Here is a 17,364-nt window from a genome sequence, read left to right as displayed (position 1 = left end):
CAGTGGAATATTCCCCATGTGACAGTCTGCTCAATTTAAGAGGTAGCTCTCCTTTCATCACCTAAGTCAAATTTGGCTAGGTTTTAAATCATGTTTGATATAAGTTTGAACTATTTTATTTTTCTAAAACATAATATGCTTAAATCAAAAACTTTTAATTGCAAAGTAGGAATACATTTTTTATGGGGCCATATGTCCTTTAAATGCAGTTGGACTGTGTTTGTCTTTCCAATGCTTTGCAGTAAATGGATGTTCAGTAAATGTTTGTTGAATAAAATTAACATGACAAGGTGTTTTTAAATACCAGTTTACATAAAAGTCTGTGATTGAACATGGACTTATATTTACTGTAAGTAATCTATGGTATTACATTATTTAAGCTCTGCTTCTCATAATTTTTTTATTTGTATAAGATTTACTTTATTTCTGTTTGTAGTAGGTCAACAAAGGTCTTGCTTATAATCACTGATTCAGGACTATTATTTTAGAAACACATACTTAAGTGTGTAACATCCTATTTTCTTTAAGCATCTGGCCCAGTACTCACTTGACCACTTGCAGATTTAAGAGTCAAAAGTGGGAGAAAACCATGTGTTTCTTAGAGATTATATGGGTCCTGTTGTTACTGGTTTGTACAATGCTCAGGAAATGAGATTTTAGGGAATTTTATTGATTGAATTTGTATAGTAGAAAAACCATTTTGGAGAAGTACTAGGGATAGGCATTTATTACAGTTTTGTGGGGTCTGAGGGAGATGCCTGAAAGGATGCTCGAAACCACAAGTGAGTCACTTCCCTAAAGCGCCACAGTTATTTACCAGCAGAGTAAGGGCTGGGTGAATTTAAACATCTTTATTCTCTGTCCACTTATCTTTCCAATGCCCTGCATTCATAGGCTAATTCATTGACTCATTTTCTCATTTATTTAAAAAAAGCAACTATTTACTATGCATACACATATTTTAAGCACTTTGATGGATTTCAGAGATACATGAGTGAGCTAGAAAAACAGGACTTCTGCCATTGCAGGTTTACTGACCTTTGGTTTTTCTTTGCAGTGAATGAGTATTATTAAATCACTGAATTTAGTTTGAGAATACATGTTTCTATGGTAAAAGAGATTTAGTTGAAAGTTAAGAAATTATTTCTTTCTGTATTCCCATAAATTGTAGATTTTTTTGACTAATGGGAATTTATAGAACAAGTTCATTTTTCTATCACTATCTTTTTAGATTAAGTAAGTATACAATGATCCTTATGAAGTTTCTGAAAATTTAGAGCTGGGGGCCAAGAGGCATCTTAGAGAAATGGGCATGAGGTTATAAAGCAGTTATTTTTAAGTTTTCCTCCAAAATGGAAAATACTGAGTTACAAGGGTCAGAGATAAGGATCAGCCATCAATCCCCAACCAAAACTTTTCTTCTTCCATTGTCAAACCTTGGGAATTGTGTGGTAGTCTTGTTAAGAAAGTGGTTTCTTCTTTAAATCTCACTAATGTTGTAAGCAATTTTATAAAAGCCAGCCAAAGTAAGTGCTCATGATCAATTATTTCAATTCTTCCTGGTTCTTCCTTTTCTATCTAGACTGGATCTTTAGTTTCCTGTTTGTCTGTAATAAAGATATCTAAGAAATTCTCTCTCTGTCTCAAGAATGTTTACAATGTAACTACTCTTCTTAAATATATTTGAATTTTAAAGTGAGAATAAAAGTAAAGCTGAACCCCCACACCGCCCTCCCCACCATATTGCTAAACTATGGGATTTGAAGGGCAGGATAACTTTCACATCACATCACCTAGGAATAAAATTAGCCTCTGTATCAAATGTGTCTTTAAGTGATGTCCACTATTTTTGCCTAGTTCCTTGGGTTCCATTGTAGATAAATAGGAAATGTGGAATTACGCTTCACATTTTTTATTATGTTTTTAATTTGTTTATTTTTAATTGAAGGATAATTGCTTTACAATATTGTGTTGGTTTCTGCCATTCATCAACATGAATCAGTCACCGGTATACATGTGTCCCCTCCCTCTTGGACCTCTTCCCCACCTCTCACCCCACTGCACCCCTGAGGTTGTCACAGGGTCCCAATTTGAGTTCCCTGCGTCATATAGCAAATTCCCATTGGCTGTCTATTTTACGTATGATAGTGTATATGTTTTCAATCTACTCTCCTCTTCAGATTTTTAATATCAGTTACATGTTGTATGATATTTAGTAGACAAACAGAAATTGAGGCAAAAATATGTGGCTGTTCGGCATCAGTTTTCATTAGAATTTGACATTTGAAAAGTTGTAGATACTCTGAATTTACTGTATTGCGTGATTTTTAAAAGAAAACTTTTTTTTCTGTTATAACTGTAGTTGGGTTGGTTTAGTAAAATTGATACTTATTGGATAATTGAGAAATGCTTTGAAATTAACTGGGCTTTGTTTTGGTAAAGGCAGAGATTTTTCTAATGTAGACAGATCAGGAAAAGATGTACTATGTAATCCTTTTGGGTTTCTTCCCTCCTTCTGGGTTCCCTGTTGTATTTCCAGGGGCTTTTCCTTTTTTTTCATTAACATCTGTTCAATTTAATCCTGACTCTACAATCCCTAACAACTGGGAAAATGTATGGCATATATGAAAATTGCTCAGAGCAAGGTAGAGATAATTAAAGGTGTCCATTACTAATAAAATCAAAAATAATTAAGTTTATTTTTAGGTCAGAAAATTGAATGGTGAAAGCAGATTAAAAGTAATATTCAATTAAGGTGTGTGCGTGCATGTTCGTGCGTGTGTTCATAGTCTCCCATCCTATTACAGAACAAGAACATGATAGCAAATACATTTAGTCATTAAGAAGTATTCTAGTCTTAGAGGGTTTGGAGACCCTCTTTAACTTATAAATTCTGCTGCATATCACCTTATGTGAGAATAATCTGGAGATATAACAGGGCAGGGAATGAGCAGCCAATAAGGAGAAAGGTAACATACATAGACAGCGGTAACCAGTAGGTTTCACCAGAATTTGTAGCCGACAGTGGTATTAACACATTGAAATCACAGTAGATGTATCACAGGGGAGCTGAGAGACACCCAGGGGCATGTATATCAACATTCTCTGCATTTAAGCTGTTAAACAAGCTCCTTAATAACTGTCTGGCTTTGCACACATTTTGTAAAGCAGGCATGCTTTTTTTACTGACTTATATTTTTATTACCCCCCCAATGCATTATTTTATACACATAGCTCAAAACTTTCATTTTTACCTGTGCCCCAATTGGTTAGACATATGTACAACTCTTTTAATATTCGCCTACTCTCCCCCATCGTTTCCTTCTTCATCCTCATCCATCCCCCAATCACCTGTTCCCAGGTTACCAAGTCCGAATATAGAAAGAGTGTGCAGCTGCTACAGTTTCCAGAAGTGGGTTAGGCAGGTCATTGATGAACAATGACCCATCAAGGACTACATTTGGCTGAAGGGAGAGGCAGACAGGTATCAGGTTTCCTGGTGGAGGGGAATTGTATTCTGAATGGTAGTAATTGCCCGGAATCAAGCTCAGAGCTTCAGCGACAGCCACTCCACCTGTCCAGCCTCCTCCCTTGTCCTATAACTGCTCCAGCAGTGAAATAGCCCTAGAGCCCCGTCTCTCCTGTCTCATTTTCCCTGAGTTCCAGCAGCAGTAGTAGCAACAGCAGCTGTAGAAGCGGCAGCCAGAGATAGGCAAGGCTGTTGCTTGCAGCCGCTGCGTGGATCGCCTCCTCCTCGCTGCACACACACACACACACACACTTCAATATCAACGCATCTTGCTATAAATCAAGGACTCAAAGACACGAGAGAAGAGCATTAGTCATGGACAACAGGTATTTCATCTCTGACAAATTCCTCCTGATGCTTATTGGTATGGGTAATAAAATAATCATTCGTGATACCTAGTGGGAGCCTGGAGGCGGCCGCGGTAGAGGAGGGGGGAAGTGGGAGGAGTGAGGGGTGGGGAGGGGGGGCTGCCAAAGATGACTTGGAGGCTCCGGAAACCTCCAGCTTTCAGCCTCCGCGGTTTTTGAGTTGCAAATTGTCAGGAGTCGGGAGGCTGCCGGCAGCCCGTGTTGTTGACTGGAAGTGGATTTCCATCTCTCAGACACTAGTTAGACTGGGCTGGGTGTTCTGGAAGGGGGGTGGAAGTCGAGAGGAGGAGATGCTGTGAGCAGAGTTCTTGAAGCTCCACTCCTCTGGGGAGGCCGAGCTGTGAGGGAGCCTTCTGACTGAGCGGAGCGTGTGAATTGGAAGGGATCCTGCGAGCTGGCGAGTCCCGGCTCCTCTCCGGAAAAGCAGTCGCTCTGGCTTCAGAGCTGTGGCCAGGCTTCGCCTGCATCACACTGCAGTAAGTTCAGCTCGACACGGCTGGTAATTTGAGTGGCTTCTGGGTATGTGGTGCGGGGGGCAGGGAAGCTGACCAGAAATGGCGAGGAAAGTTAGAAAAGCAGAGCTTTTGGATTCACCACGAGATATTAAATCGGTTTGTCTCTTTGACTTCTGTCCTAGTTATGCTGTAATCGAGTTACTCTCAGTTAGGTACCTACGGACGCTGCTTGTCGGGTAGGTCTGCAGGAAGCACCCTGTTTATGGTGGTTTTCGGCAGCACCACTGGTAAATGCGTTTTCTAGATTTACTTACAAGAGTGGGCTTCTGAAAGTTACTAATGGGTAACAGCTTGCATTTTCAACAGAAAATGTGTGAGGAGGCTGGCTTAGATTTTCAAATGCCCAGTTAATTAAGTTTCATTCCAGACTTATTCCTAACCTGTAAAGAAGCCATCAAACAAAACAAGAGTCTTTGATTTACTTTATTAAGACGTGAAGTAGGTCTTTAAATAATTGCTAGGCAACAACCTGAGGCGACACTGATGATATGAGAAACATTCAAGTACTCTGTAGTGGGTACAGGATTCCCCCACTTTCTTACAACTGCAATAATCTCTTCCACTTGCTAAACGGTGCCTTCTTTGAAATTTCTAAGTGTTGGTTTATTACATACATGGACTTATACTTAGATCCAAGCAGCATTGTGTTCACTGGAAAAAAAAAAAAAAAAAAGAGGCTTAAAAAACTTTTTAAAAAAAAAATGACTTCTACTGGCTGCTCAAATTGCAGATAACCAACTTTTAAAAGGAGGTAGAAACAGGTCAGACCATTGTAAAGCAAATGACCAAATGAATGTGAATACAGGCAGAACATGAAAGGTCTTTTTCAAAAAGGAAACCAGGAATAATCTAAGAACACTGGAGTATTTCTAACCAGGTCCTCTTTTACACTGACTAGATTTTTATAATGGAGAAAAAAACGGGACTCTCTCAAGCAGAAAGAATATGTCACAAAAATACTAGACTTAGCTACTGGATTGTTGAAGACAATACTATGTTACTATAGTTTTCTCCAAGAAATATTAATGGAAAAGCAGAGGTTATCCAAAACAGAATCCAGAATTTTGAGCTAAACACTTTCATGTACTGCCATAAATTCTATAGGTGGAAACGAGTGTCAAAACCTTATCAAGCAACTATTGTGAAATGTAAAGTAATCTGAGTTCTCCATTATTAGAAAAGAGGAAACAAAAGATCAGACTTTTCCAATTATTTTAGTTTAATAATCTCCAAATATTTTCATTTTTGGTTTTATCAATATTTCTCTAACCACCTAATCTTGTTTTATTATAAACATATTCTGAATATAATTTAATTACTTTGCCTATGCTTCTTAGGGATCTCCAGGTATATTTGTGTTCTTATCGCAATACCCAGCTTGTTGGAGGTAATCCATTCCATACATGCATAATTTCTCAGTGCAAAAAAACTTATATCACAAAGTCAAATATAATCCAGGGGATATATTTGTTATGATAGTGCATGCATGATGGTGGTTAAAGTTTTTTGCAAATATGAAAAAATCACATCTATACAAAGACTATAAGAATATGTTTGTGATGAGTTTATAAGTAGTTCCCAGATAACTTTAGAATAAATCATTACCCGAACCTCAAGAATTTTGCTGCTGCTGCTAAGTCACTTCAGTTGTGTCCGACTCTGTGCGGCCCCATAGATGGAAGTCCACCAGGCTCCCCCGTCCCTGGGATTCTCCAGGCAAGAACACTGGAGTGGGTTGCCATTTCCTTCTCCAATGCATGAAAGTTAAAAGTGAAAGTGAAGTCGCTCAGTCGTGCCCGACTCTTAGCAACCCCATGGACTGCAGCCTACCAGGCTCCTCCGTCCATGGGATTTTCCAGGCAAGAGTACTGGAGTGGGGTGCCATTGCCTTCTCCGCAAGAATTTAGCTAAAGAGAATAAAAATCAGCCTGAGAGCCTGATTGAAACTGATAAGAATTTAAATTGAATAGGAGTCCTTCAGGATTTCTTTAAAGAAAAAACAGGCAGGTGGTATTGAGTTCGGGGAATACCTTTGCTTGGTATTTTGGTTGTCCTATTGGTAAACAAACCTCATGTTATATCTGAGGAGAAGATTTTCAAAGCCATTTTTGGAATAAAATAATTATTTTAAAGTTTAAACCATTGGTAAGATTTGCTGGAACAGAGTCTGAACTAGACGAGTATCCTGTGACTCATGCTTTTCTTTGCACACGTGAAAGAAGGAAGAGTTGTGGCCAGACAAGCCAGACGAAGATCATCTGGTCCCTCAATCTTATTCTGCCTACCAATCACGACTGTGATATTGATATCTAGGCTTGAAATGATATTTTAAGAATATCCTTTCCTGGGTGCTTCTCTTCCTGGCTGGACTCAGGAATAGAACTGTACTTATGTATGCTTGGACTCTAGCATTATTCTCTTTACAAGAGTAACACCTTTAGCTTAGAAGCCCCTGCCTGGAGGAAGCTCTAGACAAGATATTGGAGAAGCCTCTTCCTATTGTTCCTCTTGCATCTATGGCATTTTCTTGCTCTTGCAAAACACCAACACAAAATATGACCTCCAGTAAGAATCCCACGCACCTGTTCATCCTTAGGTATTGCCTGTGAAGTAGGTTCAACTCCTTGATAGCTCCTTAAGTTATTTGCATGTACGGCTTTCTCACCGTGTAAACCATAAGAAGTTCCTGGTTATGGTGAGTGCAGTAATGGCAGGACTTAGGTTCAGCACTTTGTTTATTTGCTTTATAATTGTAGTCAATTTACAGTATGAGTTTCAAGTGTGTAACATAGTGGTTCAGTATTGTTATGATTGCATTCCATTTAAAAATTCTAAAATGTTGGCTGTATAACCCGAGCTGTATATTACACCTTTGTATTTTATTTATTTTAAACCAAGTAGTTTGTACCTTCCCCTGTCTTGCCCTTTCAAAGGTTAAGCACTTTGAATATGTTTTCTCACTTATAGGATAAGAGCTATAGGAGAGAGATGGCATTCTCTCCCATTGATAAGAAATTCAGCCCCAGAGGGAATAAGCAAATTACCAAAGGAACATATTTAGTAAACGGTGGGCTTGGATTAGCCCTCAAGTGTGACTAGCTCCAACTCTTCATCACTTTGTCACTTTGTTTTATTACAACGGTACTCTACCATGGATCAAGTGGAATGAGCTTATTGTTTTGTGGATAGTGTGGGCTCAGAGTGCTTGAAAAATTATATCAGTCAAGAGAGAACTCTCAGCTTTACTGATATCCAAGATTGAATCTGCTTAAACTGGAACCTAAATTGACCCCAAAACCAAATTTGGCGTACTTTACAATTCCAGTTTCAGTGTTCTGCTCTGGCTTCATGAATCATGAAAATGAAGCCGAGGGCATCTTTGCTGGGAAGAATGATGATGGAGTTAATGTGGGAGTAAAATAAGGAGATCACATGGTTGGAGCCTGGGCTGAGACCTTGTCTAGATTCTGTGCTCTGAGGAACTCTAAAAAAACAACCTATTTGGGCTGTGTGTGGGGTGGAGATGTTTAAAGACACAGATAAAGCAGAGAATCAAAATATCTCCTTAAATAGGTCTGATTATAAAAATTAGATTAGCCTTGTGTTCAGGTAATCGCCTTTGCGTGTGTGTGCATGTATGTGTGTTTAAGAGTAAAAATGATGATTCAAAGAAAAGGAGGGAGAAAGACCAGATGATGACTGAAGAGGTAAAACAGTGCTTGGAAATATCACTGGCTCTTGCATAATCACCTTCTGAAAATTTGCCAGGAAATGAAAGGCCATCTTTAACTGGTGAGGATAAAAGCAAAATGGTTCATTTAGGTAAAATTTGAAGTGTTAAGGAGAATAACATGATTACTGTCATTTGTCGTCTCATCACAGAAGACAAATACTAACAAGGAATAAAATGAAAATGTTATGGGCATAATGCCAAACAGTATTTTAAGATTGGTCTTTCTCAGCATGCTAAATTTAAACAGCTGAAATTCTTTTTTTTTTAAGTATTATCTGAGTCAACAATTGGAAATGAAGAATTTGCCTTGTAACAGGGAGTCTGTATGGCATTTTAAGTTTGAAACACAATGTCCTTGACTCATTTATTTCTTATTGGCAATATGCCAATCACTACAGATTAAGGAGCACAAAAGCTGTCATCTTCAAAATCAATGTATAAATGTACATGCTCCATAAGGAAAGGTGATGCTACTGAACTGCTGTCATAGATCTGTATGGTGATGAGGCTTTGCAGATACATTCATGATGTCAACCCCAGTTCTTGCTCTTTTCTTTGTCATTTGTGATACTGCAGGTAGAGGTTTGGAATAGAGTTCGTTTCAAGGGTTGATTTTTGAATGTGGTGCCTTGGCTTTCTTGCCCTCGTATTTTAAAAATAGTGACAGTAATTTTTATCATGTGCTTCCTACATGCTAGTTGCTTGTTTAAGCATTTTTGAGCATTTAATCTTGAAAACACTCATATGGGATAATCCTATTATCATCATCATTTCCATTTTATAAAGGAGAACACTGAGGCACAAAAGGATTAAATGACTTACCACCCACAGTTAGAGATTAGGATCCAGCTGGGATGGGAACCCATCTGGACAGTCTGGCTCCAGAGCCCGTGCTTTTAACCAAAAGCTCCAAGTCTACTCTTATCACTGGTTTGTTATGACCCTGCATGTTGCAAGCTATTTGTTCATCTCTTTTGTCTCTGCTCATGGCTATTTTTGGGCTTTCCTGGTTGCTCAGATGGTAAGGAGTCTGCGTGCAGTGTAGAAGACCCAGGTTTGATCCCTGGGTCAGGAAGATCCCCTGGAGAAGGCTATCTCTGTCTACAACTTCTTTCTGGATACAGTCAGTCTATTAGGTTTTACCTGATGATGCATCTGTATCTCTTAAGCTTCTGCTCTAGTATCATGACCTTCTTGAATTCTGTTTGTATTCTACCACTGGCCCCACTAGCCTTCTCAATGGTTCCACTGAAATGTGTGCTTGACTTTAAAATTGAATATGCCACAGAGGGTTGAAATAATCTTATCTACATTAAGGAAGAAAACCAAGCCTTTTTTATCTCTGGGACTTCAGTGCTGCAGATACCGTCTAATACATTATTGGAGTTCAGTAATAACTTCAATAATAAGTTACACTTTTGGTACACTGAATTCAAAGCTCTAATTCAATTCTATGAAAAAAATAGACAGTCCCTTTCACAGGCTTTGTTGTTCAGTCGCTAAGTCGTGGCTGCCTCTTTGCGACCCTATGAACTATGGTCTGCCAGGCTCCTCTGTGTTCTCCAGGCAGGAATACTGGGGTGGGTTGCCATTTCCTTCTCCAGGGGATCTTATTGGCAGGCAGATTCTTTATCACTGAACCACCAGGGAGGCCCTTCACAGGCTTTACCCTCTGCAAAAAAAGGCTAGAGAATAGAGAATAGTTGTAAGTTGTAAGGTCTGAGCCATGCAGTATATTTTAATACATTGAACTCATAATTATTGTAAAATTACTCACAAGATATTTCTCACCCTGTCTGGAATTGCATATCTAGAACATAGGAGATAATGTTTTATGATATGATAGATGTCATACTTCCAAATCATAATATTGAAATTTTTAATGTTATCTAGCTTATGGTACTAATGTATTTTGAAGGGGGAAAACAAATATTACAATAAGTTATTCATTAAAAATGTTTTGCTCTGTGGGACAATAAAGTTGTGAAATGGTGCTTTTTATAAATTGTTTGTTGAACTCTTTTTTCTTTTGAGGAAAAGTCTTGAGGCTTTGAGTGAGTCATTGCTCAAAAATATTGAGTCATATCTGTGACCAGAAGATAGAAACTTGACTACCACTAGAGAAAAATGAAGAAATGGATGAAAGTGAAAGTTGCTTTGTCGTGTCTGACTCTCTGTGACCCCATGGACTATACAGTCCATGGAATTCTCCAGGCGCGAATACTGGAGTGGGTAGCCTTTCACTTCTCCAGGGAATGTTCCCAACCCAGGGATAGAACCCAGTTCTCCTGCATTGTGGGCGGATTCTTTACCAGCTGAGCCACAAGGGAAGCCTGGATAATGGTGGGAAAATCAATCCCCATTTCTCCTCCTCCAAAAGAAGCATTTTTTGTTTATGGGATAATTTGGGTCTTACTTGTTAAATGATTTTTAAAATTTCTTTCAGTAAGTATGTAAATATTATAACAATGTGAACTAGATGGACATCACATAAGGCTTTCCAAAATACAATATTTTTATTAAAAATATCATCTTAGGTCAAATGATTCTATTTCAGTCTCTTTCTAATCCATATGAATTAGTTATGAAATATTAAACTATAACCAGGAAAAGGACAGACGGAATGAGAAGTGCGGTAGCTATTTAAAATCTCTTTGAAATTCTGTCAACAGAATATCTCTGGATAAGCTTACCCCATTGAGGTGGCTAGGCCTTCTTTGTAATATAATTATAATTAAGTTGAAAGAATCTTAGCTCATTTCATAGTTTGATGATTCATCTTGAAGATGTGGAGAAGTTGACTCCATGTATAATTTCTGAACATGCAACAATGCTCATTTGAATTTCATTATTCCCTTCTTAGACACTATGATCGGAGAAGGCAATAGCACCCCACTCCAGTACTCTTGTCTGGAAAATCCCATGGACGGAGGAGCCTGGTAGGCTGCAGTCCGTGGGGTCACAAAGAGTTGGACACGACTGAGTGACTTCACTTTCACTTTTCACTTTTATGCATTGGAGAAGGAAATGGCAACCCACTCCAGTGTTCTTGCCTGGAGAATCCCAGGGATGGGGTCGCACAGAGTCGGACACGACTGAAGTGACTTGGCAGTAGCAGTAGCAGCAGACACTATGATATAGGGGTTAAAACTTACATTTTATATTCAAATTGCCTAGCTGCAAATCTTTACTACTTGGATGACCTTGAGCAAGTTAGTTAAATTCTATGCTTTAGATTTCTCTTTGAAAAGCGGGGATAAATGAAAATGATAACCACTTCATAGAATTAAATGATTTAATCATGCAAGGGTCTGAGAACAGAAGGTACATAATAAATATTTAAAAGTATTAGTTATTTATTATTTCCTATTAAGTTTGGAGATGTTGTCTCAGGTAAAGAATGAAGTATCAATAACAGAGAAAATATTTGAGATAAAATCTAAATCTAAAAGTGGTTTTTATTTTAGTTTTATATTATTAAAATATGACTCATAAAATCTATTGAATGTTATAATCAACATTCTCTATAGAGAGTCTTCTTATTTTTCCCAAAAGGGTTTCATTGAATTATAAAAAATGGTAACAGTTAACCCAGATCATTTAAATAACACATGTAAGCACCACCCATAGAGTGGCTGGCAAAATTTTAATTCACCTCCTCTTAACTAGAATCATAATAAGAGGTCTTTCATTTTCATTCTTCCTCTTAAAAATATAGTCACAGCTATCCCACTCCAGTATCATGCCTGGAGAATTCCGCGGGCAGAGGGGCCTGACAGGCTACAGTCCATGGGGTTGCAAAGAGTCGGACACAACTGAGCGACTAACACACATACATCATTCATTTAAGGTACGGAATGATATTCTGTTTTCATTGATATTGACTACTCTGCTGTTTATACCCAACCCTGCTGGGAAATGTGACCTCTTCTGTGAGGAGACTGATTACTCCCTACATCAGCTCCTTTTGAATTAGATGAAGTGGAAAGAGGAGGAAACAGAGGTGCTGTGCAAAAGCTTTATAGGATCCTTGACCTGAAAACAGACTTCAAGCACAAAAGATGAGTTTGTAGTTTATTCAGCAAGCTGTTTTGCTGAGACAGAGAATGTAAGGAAAAGTTCTTCCTGGGCTTTTGACCAAGGAATCCCTTTGCTGGTTCCTTAATCAAAAGACATAAGAGCTGGGGAATTCTCACTTGTCTGCCCTTTGTAGTATATGTCGTAGAGATTGTCAACAACACAGCGATTTCCGGGAAATTTAAGGGTCAGTAGACATAATTATTAAAACCATCTCCTTAAGAAACACAACTCCTAATACCATGACACTGGGTTCTAGTTCATCTCAGTCATGGATGGGCTACTGTCCTTGGCAGGCACTGGGCCAGACTCAGGGGAGGCAGTGGAAAATAATAGACAAGTTCCTACAGTACTGAACTCATTTCATTGAGAGAGAAACAGGAAGCAGATACACTAAACAAAGACACCAGGGCATGACTTATTGTTGTGGTTGTTATTGTTGTAATACATGCTACGAAAAAAACTAAAAGCTGAATTAGAGAACAAAGATCCCATTTACTGGAGGACAAACTGGTTTCAAGACCCAGAAGAACTACTCCCCCCACCCCGCCTTGCTTTTTTTTTTTTTCTTTTCCATTATAGAACAAATTTCTGGTGTTCACAGTGAATAGAAGGGGATTATACACCTGAGATAATCCTTAAAACCAAGACAGATGAACTCATGGTGAATCAGAATTTCAGAATTATTGAGCAAAACATTTTCATTGAGGCAAAAACAGGACTCCCACATTGCTTTTCCCTTTACCTTTATATTACAGGATTATTCAGCTCGTGGCAGCTTTTAAAGATGAGAAAATGCAAGTACTTAATGTTGCTTAGTAACTTCTCTTGCCTGTCATTTTGGGCTGCATATAAACAACTCGTAACTTCCCCACACTTGTCCCAAATTACTAGAATCGGGAAAGAGCACAGAGGCTGATGAGTCATTTTGCAATCCTGTTGTTCCTAATAAGAGTTCTGATTACCAGGATGGGTGCTTTATTGTTATATAATGTTATTTGCCACGCCATATGTCAGAACTTTCTGTTTGGCAAGTAGAGTCTCCTTCCCTATAACACATGGAAGAAAGCAAAGCATAAACGTCTTTCATGGGAGGGCTGTTGTTTTGTTTTGGGTCCTTGGTTTTAAATGTGCTCTATCCAAAGTGTACTAGACAGCATTTTGTGGGAGTAAAGTGGTAGGGTTTTTGAGCTTTAAATGGGGATTCTGTTTTAGAGCTATGAATGCTTCTATCATTCAAACTACCTGCGTAACTGTCTGGTGGCACAGCTGGTGTTGAGGTAACTATATTATCTTAGTGTGCGAAGTCACTTCAGTCATGTCCTACTCTCTGCAACTCTATGGACTATAGTCCGCCAGGCTCCTCTGTCCATGGGATTCTCCAGGCAAGAATACTGGAGTGGGTTGCCATGACCTCCTCCAGGGGATTTTCCCAACCCAGAGATTGAACCTGTATCTCTTATGTCTCCTCCATTGGCAGCTGGGTTCCTTACCACTTAGCGCCACCTGGGAAGCCCATATTATCTTTATAAGCGCACTTTCAAAAAAACCCACAAGAATGGTTTCAATGTGGCTGTAATAATTTTCCCATTCTATTGGTTGAATTTTTGAAATTAATACCTTTGCAAAAAAGAAAACACTAAGAATCTGTTAGACTTGATGTATATGTCAGTAGAATGGTAGTACTATGTTGATCAAAATTTCTTTTCTGCTAAGAAGTGTCAGACCTCTTTTGAAGGAGTTATACGTTGATGAGTATCCTGGGTGGAGGATGCCCCATACCCTCTGGGTCTTCGACATCTGTTTTGCTGACCCTAATAAGTTAAAATCCTAACTATCTCAAGACATAAGGAAAAATTGTTTGAGAAATACCAATGTGTTTTAAGACAAGAAAAGGGAAAAGGAAGCTTTCCTTATCTAAACGTTGTTTAGTTGCTCAGTTGTGCCTGACTCTTTTGCAACCTCATGGACAGTAGCCTGCTAGGCTCCTCTGTCCACAGGATTTTCCAGGCAAAAATACTGGAGTGCATTGCCATTCCTTCTCCTGGGGATCTTCCTGACCCAGGGATCAAACCCACATCTCCTGCATTGGCAGGCAGATTCTTCACCACTTTGCCACCTGGGATGCCCATCTACACATTAAGCAAAGTTAAATAGTTTTCTATATTAAGGATGTCTTACAGTTCTTCAGGTGCAAGTGTGTGTTAGATTCTCTTGGAATGAGATTTAGTACAAACTTCCTTGACCTTATTTAATCACAGAATCCCTCTTTACGGAAGTATCTATTAATATATACTTGAAAACCCCAGAACACAATGTGTTGTTCTAATTTTCAAGCATCTACCATATATCAGATTAGTAAGTTCTGGGAAGAAAATTATAAATAGAATCTGGCCCTAACATTAAGTAGCTTCTAAATTGGGTGTTGCGGGAAGACACATAGATGTAGAAGTTATAATATCATGGTCTATGTGCAGCAATAAAAATAGATGCAGAGGATTACCTGATTGCTATAGGAGATGAATAAATAAGACACTAAGAAATTAATCACAGATCATTTAGAGCTTGAGTTGGGTCTTGAGGGAAATTTGGAATTTATCAAAAAAAAGGACAATAAAAGTATTCACAAGAGATCATTATTCTTTTACCCTTATGTGGAAACCAATATTGCTTTCATTCATCCAGCACAACTCTTGAGTGAACAGTTGGCTACATGAATAAAGAGATGAGAGCAGCAAACAGGGAAAGAGATATATACATTTTGTGGTTCAGATGGTAATTCATTCCTTTGGAATAGATAATAATTCATGAGAAAATACTGTAGAATGAGAAAGATGATGATTTAGGGAACAAATCTTGATGAATTCTAATATTTTTGAGTGTATTGGAGTAGATGGGATTGTGAAGAGGAAAATGAATTGTCACCGAGGAGGAAAACAGTGAGAGATTTGTGGTATTCCAAAGACCAGAGAAAAACCTCCCACAAGAAAGATCAAGTGTTCATAGCTGCCAGATGTTGCTGAGAGGTTAAGATGAGGAGTGAAAAAAAAAAAAAATCCTTGGATTTGAACACAGGGTGCTCATTGCTGATCTTACTTAGCTAATGATGTGATTGGGGTGAAGCCACATGAAAAATGTGTTAGGGATTGAGTAGGAGCTCAGGAAATGGAGATAGAGTGACTCATGCCACATGTCTGTCTACAAAGCTTTTGAGAAAAGATAGGCTGGTTCTGAAGAATCACAGAAATTTGAGGAAGCTTTTTCTTTTCTAATGTGGGAGATTCTTGAGCATGTTTACGTAACTATGAGATGTTGAAATAATTAAAATGTAGAAGCTAAAGGGATGTTTGATGGATACCACAGAATGTGGAATTGAGTTGGTGACTTGGACCACGAGTAACATTCTCTGTAAAGAAAGAGGAAAGGAAGGAGGAGAAGAGCAATCTGAGTAGGTGTGCGTGTTTTGTAGTGCTAAATTGAGGATATTTCTGGAATTTAAATTTATTTTGTAGAATTTGTACAAAGTGGAGAAAGTTTAAGGTTTTTTGACAGTGCTGGAGACTTTATGATAAGAGAAATCTAGAATCTGGATTATATTGGGGGCATTTAAGTAATCAATTTACAGTGATAGTAGTAAATTACTGTTTATCACTCAACCTGTGACTCCTTTCAGCAGTTCAGGGTATGGCGTAAAAAACAGTTCATCTGAGATACATTGTTTCGTTTTGCTTTGCTTTTTATATTATCATCCCCAACTGCCTTTGGTATCATCTGTCATCTTCTCTATTACTCTTTCAAATTTAGAAATCTGGATGACAGTTTTTTATATCTCCTATTTTGATAATGATTAATGAAAGTATATAGGCAGATAAGTCAATCAATACCCTACAGAAATTCCTTAGCAGCCTTACCTTCATTAACATACCACTCTATTGCAGGTTAACCACTGGACAATGACTCCAGTCTGGATCTTGGTATTATCTGAAATTTATCATGTTTGAGATAATGAATCATGAAACAGTCATCACCTAATTCTCTCTACCTCCCACCAGTCTCTAGTACTTTAACATACCTTCTTTTCTTCCAATGATTTTTTTCTCATTCACCCTTTCTATACTATTCAGGCAAGGCCTACTATACAACTTAAATAAATAACTCTTTGCCCAACCAGATCTTTATTCTTTTGTATTCTTTCATTTTATATCTGACAAAATCTACCATTTCTCTATTAAGCACCCTGGCTTTGCTTTTTCACCTGGGGTCCTGAATGCTAGTGAAAATAAAAAAACATGAAAACTAGTACCATAATAAATTTGTGATCTCCCATCTTCGTCTCATCTTGATAATTCTTCAAGTGCCCGTGTTTTATTTTCCTTACCATTCTCCACAGCAGCCTTCTCATAAAACCCTGCCACACATGTTCTGTATATTTCCTTAAGAAATGAAACACTTGAATATCTGTAACTTTTCCTCTGTGTCATTTCCTTTTTTGTACTGGCATTTAAATATTTTAATTAACTTTGGTTTTAATTTTAAAAAATATGAATAGCCACAATAACTTCAACCTTGTTCCCCATTGCCACCCACCTTCTCTATACCCTTGTTCAATGGAGAAGGAAATGGCAGCCCACTCCAGTATTCTTGCCTGGAGAATCCCATGGACAGAGGAGCCTGGCGGGCTATGGTCCTAGGGGTCCCAGAGAGTCTGACATGACTGAGTGACTAAGCATGCACGGAGATGAAACTCCATGATGCTGCCCCTCTTTATCTCTTCAAGAATGTCTGTTGCCACTCTGTTCTCTTCCAGCCCAGTCTTCTTTTGACATTAAGCTGCTTAAAATACCCTTTCTGTCAGCGCTCCTTTCTCATCTTACTTGTTCTCCATTGTGTCTCAGGCTCTTTATTTCTCAGAGCTTAGAGCAGTAGCTGGTATAAAACAGGTACCTAAAAAAAAATCACTGAATATGTAAGTGAACTTTGAAAATGTCTCTTTCTAGACTAGGGACGATGAGTTATCTTGTAGAGCATCTCCCTGGGTCAGCAATGTTTTTATCCTCATTCTCTTTAATACATTGTTTCTTATGTCTTCCCTGTGCATTTTTCAGTATGATTTTTTTACTGATTCTGAACAACTGTCTATGC

The 17,364-nt window shown here is 38.3% G+C and overlaps 1 protein-coding gene across 4 annotated transcripts in view; it reads left to right on the top strand.

Annotated features, from left to right (window-relative positions):
- The first annotated feature begins 4,059 nt into the window (after positions 1 to 4,059).
- Positions 4,060 to 17,364, top strand: part of DGKB (diacylglycerol kinase beta) — an 808,737-nt gene continuing 795,432 nt past the window's right edge. For 2 of the 4 annotated variants that reach the window (XM_043462753.1, XM_043462752.1), the window contains exon 1: positions 4,089 to 4,373. The gene's annotated coding sequence lies outside the window, so the exon portion shown is untranslated. Of the gene's footprint in view, positions 4,397 to 17,364 lie in introns of all 4 variants that reach the window. The other 2 variants (XM_043462754.1, XM_043462751.1) reach the window with 2 other exon arrangements.

This window comes from Cervus canadensis, chromosome 3 (assembly GCF_019320065.1).
Source record: "Cervus canadensis isolate Bull #8, Minnesota chromosome 3, ASM1932006v1, whole genome shotgun sequence".
Lineage (NCBI taxonomy): Eukaryota > Metazoa > Chordata > Mammalia > Artiodactyla > Cervidae > Cervus > Cervus canadensis.
The sequence above is the reverse complement of the archived record's forward strand: the minus strand, read 5'-3'. Positions and strand labels throughout refer to the sequence as shown.